Source organism: Oncorhynchus kisutch, linkage group LG1, assembly GCF_002021735.2.
Source record: "Oncorhynchus kisutch isolate 150728-3 linkage group LG1, Okis_V2, whole genome shotgun sequence".
NCBI lineage: Eukaryota > Metazoa > Chordata > Actinopteri > Salmoniformes > Salmonidae > Oncorhynchus > Oncorhynchus kisutch.
This window is the reverse complement of record NC_034174.2, coordinates 76,157,183-76,166,668: the sequence shown is the minus strand read 5'-3', so window position 1 is coordinate 76,166,668 and position 9,486 is coordinate 76,157,183. Positions and strand designations below refer to the sequence as shown.

The window sequence follows — 9,486 nt, the reverse complement described above, 5'->3', positions numbered from 1 at the left end:
CCATGTAAATCTCTAAGTCTACATGAAACACAGCCCTTATTTGAAGTGTTTCTAAAATCCCCTGTGGGAAAAATGAATGGTGTAAAAACGATTGGACCCATTTCCCTGTTTGACTGCTAAGTTTTATGTGTATTGTGACTCATACTCGTAGTCTATGGAGGACTGCTTTTCTGAGGAGTGCCAATATGGCCGACCGGTGGCTTCAAAACCTCAATCTGGCAATCTGGGGATTGGCAATCTGGGGATTGGTACATTCATTTTGTTGCTGTTTGAATCCCAGATTTCCCTTTTAATAGGATGTGGTTGAGGTATGGGAATGTTTTAGATAGGTTCTTAGATATGCATGTCCAGTAGATACTGTACATCAGGGCTATTCAACTAGCGGCCCGCGCGCCAGATCCGGCCCGTTTCTGAATTTAAACCCTGAACATTAATAAAAGATCAGTAAAAAAATTTTTTTTATTTCCACCAAAATCCGCCGTTCAGTGGCAAAATGACAAGCCCTAGGGTGGTTGTCTATAGTCTGGTGCCTATGTAGAATGTCAATGGGTTTTTCTCTTCGTCATATGGATTTGGCAGTAGCGTTTGAACAGTTTAAGCTTCAAAATATGATGAAAGCTACACCTCTAAGGAACACATACATGCCTTCTGTTGCCCTCTCGGATGCTCACAAAGACTCGTTAGAAGTGAGAGACAAACAAGGCACCTAATGACTGAGGGAAATTCATTCAAAGCATCCTTCCTTCAGACTGGAATTTGACATGACCTGATTTGACATATCTTTGTGTTATTTACAGAGATGCTTAGTTTTCAGATGCTTTTAAAATGACCTAATTACTTTTAAGAAGCTTTTAATAGTTATTTAACTGCTTTATTGGTGGTTGTGGGTCACTTGTTTTATACAGTTCTTCGAAGAATAATCACATGTGGAAAATGTCCAGCCCCCCTGCAATTAAACCTTTTTTCATCTGGCCTCTGTAAGAAGATAGTTGAATAGCCCTGCTGTACCTTATATAGATACACATCCATATCATCAGTTCTATAGGATGGTAACAGGTGGATAGAGACAGTTAATGTGGTTCTATAGGATGGTAACAGGTGGATAGAGACAGTTAATGTGGTTCTAGAGGATGGTAACAGGAGGATAGAGACAGTTAATGTGGTTCTATAGGATGGTAACAGGTGGATAGAGACAGTTAATGTGGTTCTATAGGATGGTAACAGGTGGATAGAGACAGTTAATGTGGTTCTAGAGGATGGTAACAGGTGGATAGACAGTTAATGTGGTTCTATAGGATGGTAACAGGTGGATAGAGACAGTTAATGTGGTTCTATAGGATGGTAACAGGAGGATGGAGACAGTTAATGTGGTTCTATAGGATGGTAACAGGTGGATAGAGACAGTTAATGTGGTTCTAGAGGATGGTAACAGGTGGATAGACAGTTAATGTGGTTCTATAGGATGGTAACAGGTGGATAGAGACAGTTAATGTGGTTCTATAGGATGGTAACAGGAGGATAGAGACAGTTAATGTGGTTCTATAGGATGGTAACAGGAGGATAGAGACAGTTAATGTGGTTCTATAGGATGGTAACAGGTGGATAGAGACAGTTAATGTGGTTCTATAGGATGGTAACAGGAGGATAGAGACAGTTAATGTGGTTCTATAGGATGGTAACAGGTGGATAGAGACAGTTAATGTGGTTCTATAGGATGGTAACAGGTGGATAGAGACAGTTAATGTGGTTCTATAGGATGGTAACAGGTGGATAGAGACAGTTAATGTGGTTCTATAGGATGGTAACAGGTGGATAGAGACAGTTAATGTGGTTCTATAGGATGGTAACAGGAGGATAGAGACAGTTAGTGTTGATTGCTTTGTGTTAGTCATAAACAGTGTTTTGTCTTGTAGGCTACTTTGTTTGTTTAAAAAACAAAGAAGAAATAGCAGTTGAGTTTACCACTCAAGTCATATATTTTCTGTTGAATACTCAGAAAATTGCCTATAAGCTTTTATAAACTGGGTGGTTCGAGCTCTGAATGCTGATTGGCTGAAATACATGGTATATCAGACCGTATACCACGGATATGACAAAACATTTATTTTTACTGCTCTAATTACTTTGGTAACCAGTTTATAATAACAATAAGGCACCTTGGCTAATTTACTCCACGTTGCATCGTGCCTAAGAACAGCCCTTAGCTGTGGTATATTGGTACATACCACACCCCCCCGGGCCTTGTTGTTTTTTTATACCACTTCTGAACACTTTTCTACCTCTCATGACAGTACTACATCTATTTATGATATCAATATGATACTATGATTGTGCTCCCAGTAAATACTGATCTGATACTGATAAATCTCTCAGTAGAAATGAAGAATGTATTATTATGTTGTGTATAACATGGCCATCTTGAATGTAATGTCTCTTTTGAAAAATGATATTATTTTTGTATATTTAAATAACACTGTTGTATGTTAAACAACACAGCATAGTTGGAAGATATATGGTGCATAGAAATCCGAAGAGGGTGGCCAGCAGAGATGGGATGGGCTGAGGGAAGCTGAGGGAGGCTGAGGGAGACTGAGGGAAGCTGAGGCAAGCTGAGGGAAGCTGAGGGAGGCTGAGGGAAGCTGAGGGAGGCTGAGGGAGGCTGAGGCAAGCTGAGGGAGGCTGAGGGAGGCTGAGGGAGGCTGAGGGAAGCTGAGGCAAGCTGAGGGAAGCTGAGGGAAGCTGAGGGAGGCTGAGGGAAGCTGAGGGAGGCTGAGGGAGGCTGAGGCAAGCTGAGGGAGGCTGAGGGAGGCTGAGGGAAGCTGAGGGAAGCTGAGGGAGGCTGAGGGAGGCTGAGGCAAGCTGAGGGAGGCTGAGGGAAGCTGAGGGTTGGGATGTGGAATTGGAGACGAGTGGGATTGGAGTTGTTTGGTGGGGGATTGAACGATGGTGAAAGATCAAAGTAAAACAAATAAAGTCCAAATAAAACAAAACAAACACTGAGGGGCAGTGTTGTTACAGCTAACAGTGTTGTTACAGCTAACAGTGTTGTTACAGCTAACAGTGTTGTTACAGCTATCAGTGTTGTTACAGCTATCAGTGTTGTTACAGCTATCAGTGTTGTTACAGCTAACAGTGTTGTTACAGCTAACAGTGTTGTTACAGCTAACGGTGTTGTTACAGCTAACAGTGTTGTTACAGCTATCAGTGTTGTTACAGCTAACAGTGTTGTTACAGCTATCAGTGTTGTTACAGCTAACGGTGTTTTTACAGCTATCAGTGTTGTTACAGCTATCGGTGTTGTTACAGCTAACGGTGTTGTTACAGCTAACGGTGTTGTCACAGCTAACAGTGTTGTTACAGCTATCAGTGTTGTTACAGCTAACGGTGTTGTTACAGCTATCAGTGTTGTTACAGCTATCAGTGTTGTTACAGCTAACGGTGTTGTTACAGCTAACGGTGTTGTTACAGCTAACGGTGTTGTTACAGCTAACAGTGTTGTTACAGCTAACAGTGTTGTTACAGCTAACGGTATCGTTACAGCTAACAGTGTTGTCACAGCTAACAGTGTTGTTACAGCTAACAGTGTTGTTACAGCTAATGCCAGTTTGCATGAGGCTGATGCCCGTGCAGGTGTTTGTACACAGGCATATACACGGACACACACATGGAAATAGTGCCATACGTGCACTCAAACATATGCAGTTGACCTTTGCTCTTATGATTTTAGTTGTCCTTGATGTCTTTTGTTTTTTGCATTGTTGTTTCCTGTTTTCCTTTGTCTTTTTTTGTCTTTTGTTCATTTTGTTGGTTGTTGGTGCATTGGGGGCTTTGGGGTGGGGAATGGAATGATAACATTTTTCTCGGGTGGTTGACGGGCAGCTCTGGGGGAACTGTGTGTGTGGGGGGGGGGTTTGCAAATTGTCATTATTGTAAGCATTTTTATAAGGCAGCTTAATTTTCATTACAATCTTATTGATAGTCATTGGTAAAGGGATGTATTGTTTAACATAGCTGAAAGTTGGTGTTTAAAAAATAAAAAATTCAGCCAATTAATAAGAATCAACTGTCTCTCTCTGTGTGTGCGCGTTACAAATTCTACAAACACTACCATTGGACCCATTGAAATGTACCATTAGGTCAGTGTTATCCGGGATCCTTAGGACGTCCATACCCTAAACCCTAACACTAACCCTTACTTTAACTCATTTGATTTTCGACTTCAATGGGGTAGAGCCGTCCCAACAATACCAGATAGCACAGACCCTGTTGGATGCGGGGGCCGGGCTGCCCGGATGATGGTGAAGGTGCTGCTGTTGTTAGGCGTCGACTGCTGATGTCAATAGAACCTACACTTGTTACATGGCCTGAGAGGATGTACGGTGCTACAGGCGATGGCTTTTTAACATTTTTTAATTGTTTAATTTCACCTTTATTTAACCAGGTGGGCCAGTTGAGAACAAGTTCTCATTTACAACTGTGACCTGGCCAAGATAAAGCAAAGCAGTGCTACAAAAACAACAACACAGAGTTACACATAAACAAACGTACAGTCAATAACACAGGAGAAAAGTCTATGTACAGTGTGTGCAAATGTAGAAGATTAGGGAGGTAAGGCAATAAATAGACCATAGAGGCGAAATAATTACAATAACGAGAACGGAACTAATCTTAAATGTTTAATGCTTTGACAGTTACCAGACAGAGACAACAAATGTCTCGCAATCAATAACTTTTTACGTGTAGGATAAATGAAGTTGAGCTTTTAGGCTATTGTTATTATTGGTTCAAGTTTAGGCTACTAGCTTATCTGGTCCAATGGGAATTCGGGAGGTACAATGCGCTTTAGGAAATATTGACCGAGGGCTCTAGCCTACCTTTGGATTTAAAGAATAAAAGGTAGTTGTCTCCTCCTGCCGTTCTAATGATCGTTACCGACATGTCTGACTCTGGACGGGGGTTCAACCAAGACACATGAAGAAATTAACTGCTCCATCTATCCGCCACCGGTATTTTTTTGACGGAGAATAACGGTTTTGTGAAGTTTGATCGCCCTCGGGCACGGCTCCAAAAAGTCGCGCTCTTGTGGACCTGCCATTAGAATGGGTCAGCAGAAGATGTGATTGGCAATAGGCATATGATTTAGCTACCATATAAAGTAAATAACATATATTTTCTCATTTATAATAGCTCCCTAGAAACATTAGAGTATTTCAGTTATCGTGTAGCCTAATGCTTGATTAGATCAGAAACAGAAGCCTTGTCCATAAGAACAGATCTAGAGTCAGATTTGCATACTCTACCCCGAATATCACCATTAGGATGAAAGAATACCTGTGTCTGTATGCAGAATCCTACTCATGTAGAACTCTAAACTCTGATGCCAGCTGTTATGGAGCATTGTGTGTGTGTGTGGGTTTGTGTGGTGGTGTTGTTGTTGATGTTCTTTATAGTTAGGGAGCATTGTGTGTGTGTGTGTGGGGGGGGGGGGGGGGTGTTGTTGTTGATGTTCTTTACAGTTAGGGAGCATTGTGTGTGTGGGGGGTTGTGTGGTGGTGTTGTTGTTGATGTTCTTTACAGTTAGGGAGCATTGTGTGTGTGGGGGGGGGGTTGTGTGGTGGTGTTAGTGTTGTTGATGTTCCTTTCAGGCTGGTAACGAGACCTCTGTGACGTCCTCTAATACGTCTAGATGACCCTATAGGTGTCTCCTAGCCTCACCACTCCTAGCCTCACCACTCCTAGCCTCACCACTCCTAGCGTCACTATCATCATCCTTGCCGGAGGAAGCACTCTGGTCTGGTACTTCCTGGGTGAGCAGGGGATTGTGGAATAATAATGTGGGACACAGACACGCTTGCGAGCAGCCCAGACCACACACACACACACACACACACACACACACACACACACACGAACACAAACCTTTACCCAACCCATAACCATTACGGAGTTAATGCCTAACCTTAAACACTTTGAAATTTGACGTTCAAGAAAAATGTATGAACGTCTAATTCTGACGTGAGACTGTGAGAGCTAGTTGTACACACACACACACACACACACACACACACACACACACACACACACACACACATACATACACACACACACACACACATGCATTGCAGTCTATGTATTGTCTTGTTGTTTTATTGTTTTGCTGTATTGTCGTATTTTTTTTGTCTTTACAATTTAAATACTGACAATCAAACTGCATCAATGTAGAGGTACCTGCTGAACTAAAGGAAGCTCCAACATAGATACTGTATCTACATCAATGTGGAGGTACCTGCTGAACTAAAGGAAGCTCCAACATAGATACTGTATCTACATCAATGTGGAGGTACCTGCTGAACTAAAGGAAGCTCCAACATAAATACTGTATCTACATCAATGTAGAGGTACCTGCTGAACTAAAGGAAGCTCCAACATAAATACTGTATCTACATCAATGTAGAGGTACCTGCTGAACTAAAGGAAGCTCCAACATAAATACTGTATCTACATCAATGTGGAGGTACCTGCTGAACTAAAGGAAGCTCCAACATAAATACGGTATCTACATCAATGTAGAGGTACCTGCTGAACTAAAGGAAGCTCCAACATAAATACTGTATCTACATCAATGTAGAGGTACCTGCTGAACTAAAGGAAGCTCCAACATAAATACTGTATCTACATCAATGTAGAGGTACCTGCTGAACTAAAGGAAGCTCCAACATAAATACTGTATCTACATCAATGTAGAGGTACCTGCTGAACTAAAGGAAGCTCCAACATAAATACTGTATCTACATCAATGTAGAGGTACCTGCTGAACTAAAGGAAGCTCCAACATAAATACTGTATCTACATCAATGTAGAGGTACCTGCTGAACTAAAGGAAGCTCCAACATAAATACTGTATCTACATCAATGTGGAGGTACCTGCTGAACTAAAGGAAGCTCCAACATAAATACTGTATCTACATCAATGTAGAGGTACCTGCTGAACTAAAGGAAGCTCCAACATAAATACTGTATCTACATCAATGTAGAGGTACCTGCTGAACTAAAGGAAGCTCCAATATAAATACTGTATCTACATCAATGTAGAGGTACCTGCTGAACTAAAGGAAGCTCCAACATAAATACTGTATCTACATCAATGTAGAGGTACCTGCTGAACTAAAGGAAGCTCCAACATAAATACTGTATCTACATCAATGTAGAGGTACCTGCTGAACTAAAGGAAGCTCCAACATAAATACTGTATCTACATCAATGTGGAGGTACCTGCTGAACTAAAGGAAGCTCCAACATAAATACTGTATCTACATCAATGTAGAGGTACCTGCTGAACTAAAGGAAGCTCCAACATAAATACTGTATCTACATCAATGTAGAGGTACCTGCTGAACTAAAGGAAGCTCCAATATAAATACTGTATCTACATCAATGTAGAGGTACCTGCTGAACTAAAGGAAGCTCCAACATAAATACTGTATCTACATCAATGTGGAGGTACCTGCTGAACTAAAGGAAGCTCCAACATAAATACTGTATCTACATCAATGTGGAGGTACCTGCTGAACTAAAGGAAGCTCCAACATAAATACTGTATCTACATCAATGTGGAGGTACCTGCTGAACTAAAGGAAGCTCCAACATAAATACTGTATCTACATCAATGTAGAGGTACCTGCTGAACTAAAGGAAGCACCAACATAGATACTGTATCTACATCAATGTAGAGGTACCTGCTGAACTAAAGGAAGCTCCAACATAAATACTGTATCTACATCAATGTAGAGGTATCTGCTGAACTAAAGGAAGCGCCAACATTGGGGAGGCAGGGTAGCCTAGTGGTTAGAGCGTTGGACTAGTAACCGAAAGGTTGCAAGTTCAAATCCCCAAATCTGTCGTTCTGAACAGGCAGTTAACCCACTGTTCCTAGGCCGTCATTGAAAATAAGAATTTGTTCTTAACTGAGTAAATAAATAGTGTTTATTTGGATGAGACGGAGGGAGGGGGAATGTTTATTGGACAATAGTTAGAAACTGGCTTACCCCCGTAGGCTCGAATTCTAAAGGATCAATGTAAAACTGGCCTTAGGTCAGTGTCTGGGGGTAACTGTATCCTACTGTTTGGACTAGAGAGGGTTGGTGATGATCACATGTCATAGAAGGTCAGTTGGAGTTTGACTTCAGTTAGTCATTCTTTCATTAGCCTTATCATTCACACACAAGGGTATGTTCTTAGTGGAGGAGAATGTATACCACATGGCCAAAAGGATGTGGACACCTGCTTGTCAAACATATCATTTCAAAATCATGGGCATTAATATGGAGTTGGTCACCCCATTGCTGGTATAACAGCCTCCACTCTTCTGGGAAGGCTTTCCACTAGATGTTGGGGACTTGCTTCCATTCAGCTGCAAGAGTACACACCACCCTGGATTACTGACCTCTGCCTGCCCCCGAGACTGCCTGCTGTTCTGTACCTTATGGACTCTGATCTGGATTACTGACCTCTGCCTGCCCCCGAGACTGCCTGCTGTTCTGTACCTTCTGGACTCTGATCTGGATTACTGACCTCTGTCTGCCCTGACCCCGAGACTGCCTGCTGTTCTGTACCTTCTGGACTCTGATCTGGATTACTGACCTCTGTCTGCCCTGCCCCCGAGACTGCCTGCTGTTCTGTACCTTCTGGACTCTGATCTGGATTACTGACCTCTGCCTGCCCTGCCCCCGAGACTGCCTGCTGTTCTGTACCTTCTGGACTCTGATCTGGATTACTGACCTCTGTCTGCCCTTGACCTGTCGTCTTGTCTGCCCCCTGTTCTAGTAATACACTTTTGTTTCTTCGACACTGTCTGCATCTGGGTCTTCTCCTGAAACTTGCTAATAACAGCACTTACAGTTGACCAGGGCAGCTCTAGCTGGGCAGAAATCTGACAAACTGACTTGATAAAAAGGTGGCATCCTATGACGGTGCCACATTGAAAGTCATTGAGCTCTTCATTAAGGCCATTCTACTGCCGATGTTTATCTATGGAGATTGCATGACTGTGTGCTTGATTTTATATACCTGTCAGCAATGGGCATCGCTGAAATGGCTGAATTCACTCATTTAAAGGGGTGTAAATAGTGTATTTTAGTAAGTGTAACCTTACAGTTTGATCATCAACTGTTTGTGCTCCTGTTCCCACCTACCAAACTTGTCCTGTATCAGTAAATGGACATAGTCATTTCAGGAAGTTCTGTATGTCTACATTCAGAGTTCTCCAAGGGAAATCATATCCTTGGGAAATAATAGTTGACTCATCCTCATTTCTTTGTTGAATCTGTGTGTCTGTGTGTTTATGATCATCAGATGAACGGGTTCAGTTTGTTATCTGTCTCTACGTTTGGACCAGACCCACCCACTGTTCAGCAGAGATACAGGATGGCCGGGTGGACCCACCCACCGGTCGCACAGACACACACGGAAACACACACACACACTTTA

General features: G+C 42.2%; 1 long non-coding RNA gene across 1 annotated transcript; it reads left to right on the top strand.

The window, feature by feature from the left end:
- Positions 1-19: 19 nt before the first annotated feature.
- On the top strand, positions 20-2,435 carry LOC116375820 (uncharacterized). Its single transcript, XR_004211219.1, has 2 exons — positions 20-1,056; positions 1,183-2,435. It is a non-coding gene; the product is annotated as an uncharacterized LOC116375820 (long non-coding RNA).
- The last annotated feature ends 7,051 nt before the right edge of the window (positions 2,436-9,486 follow it).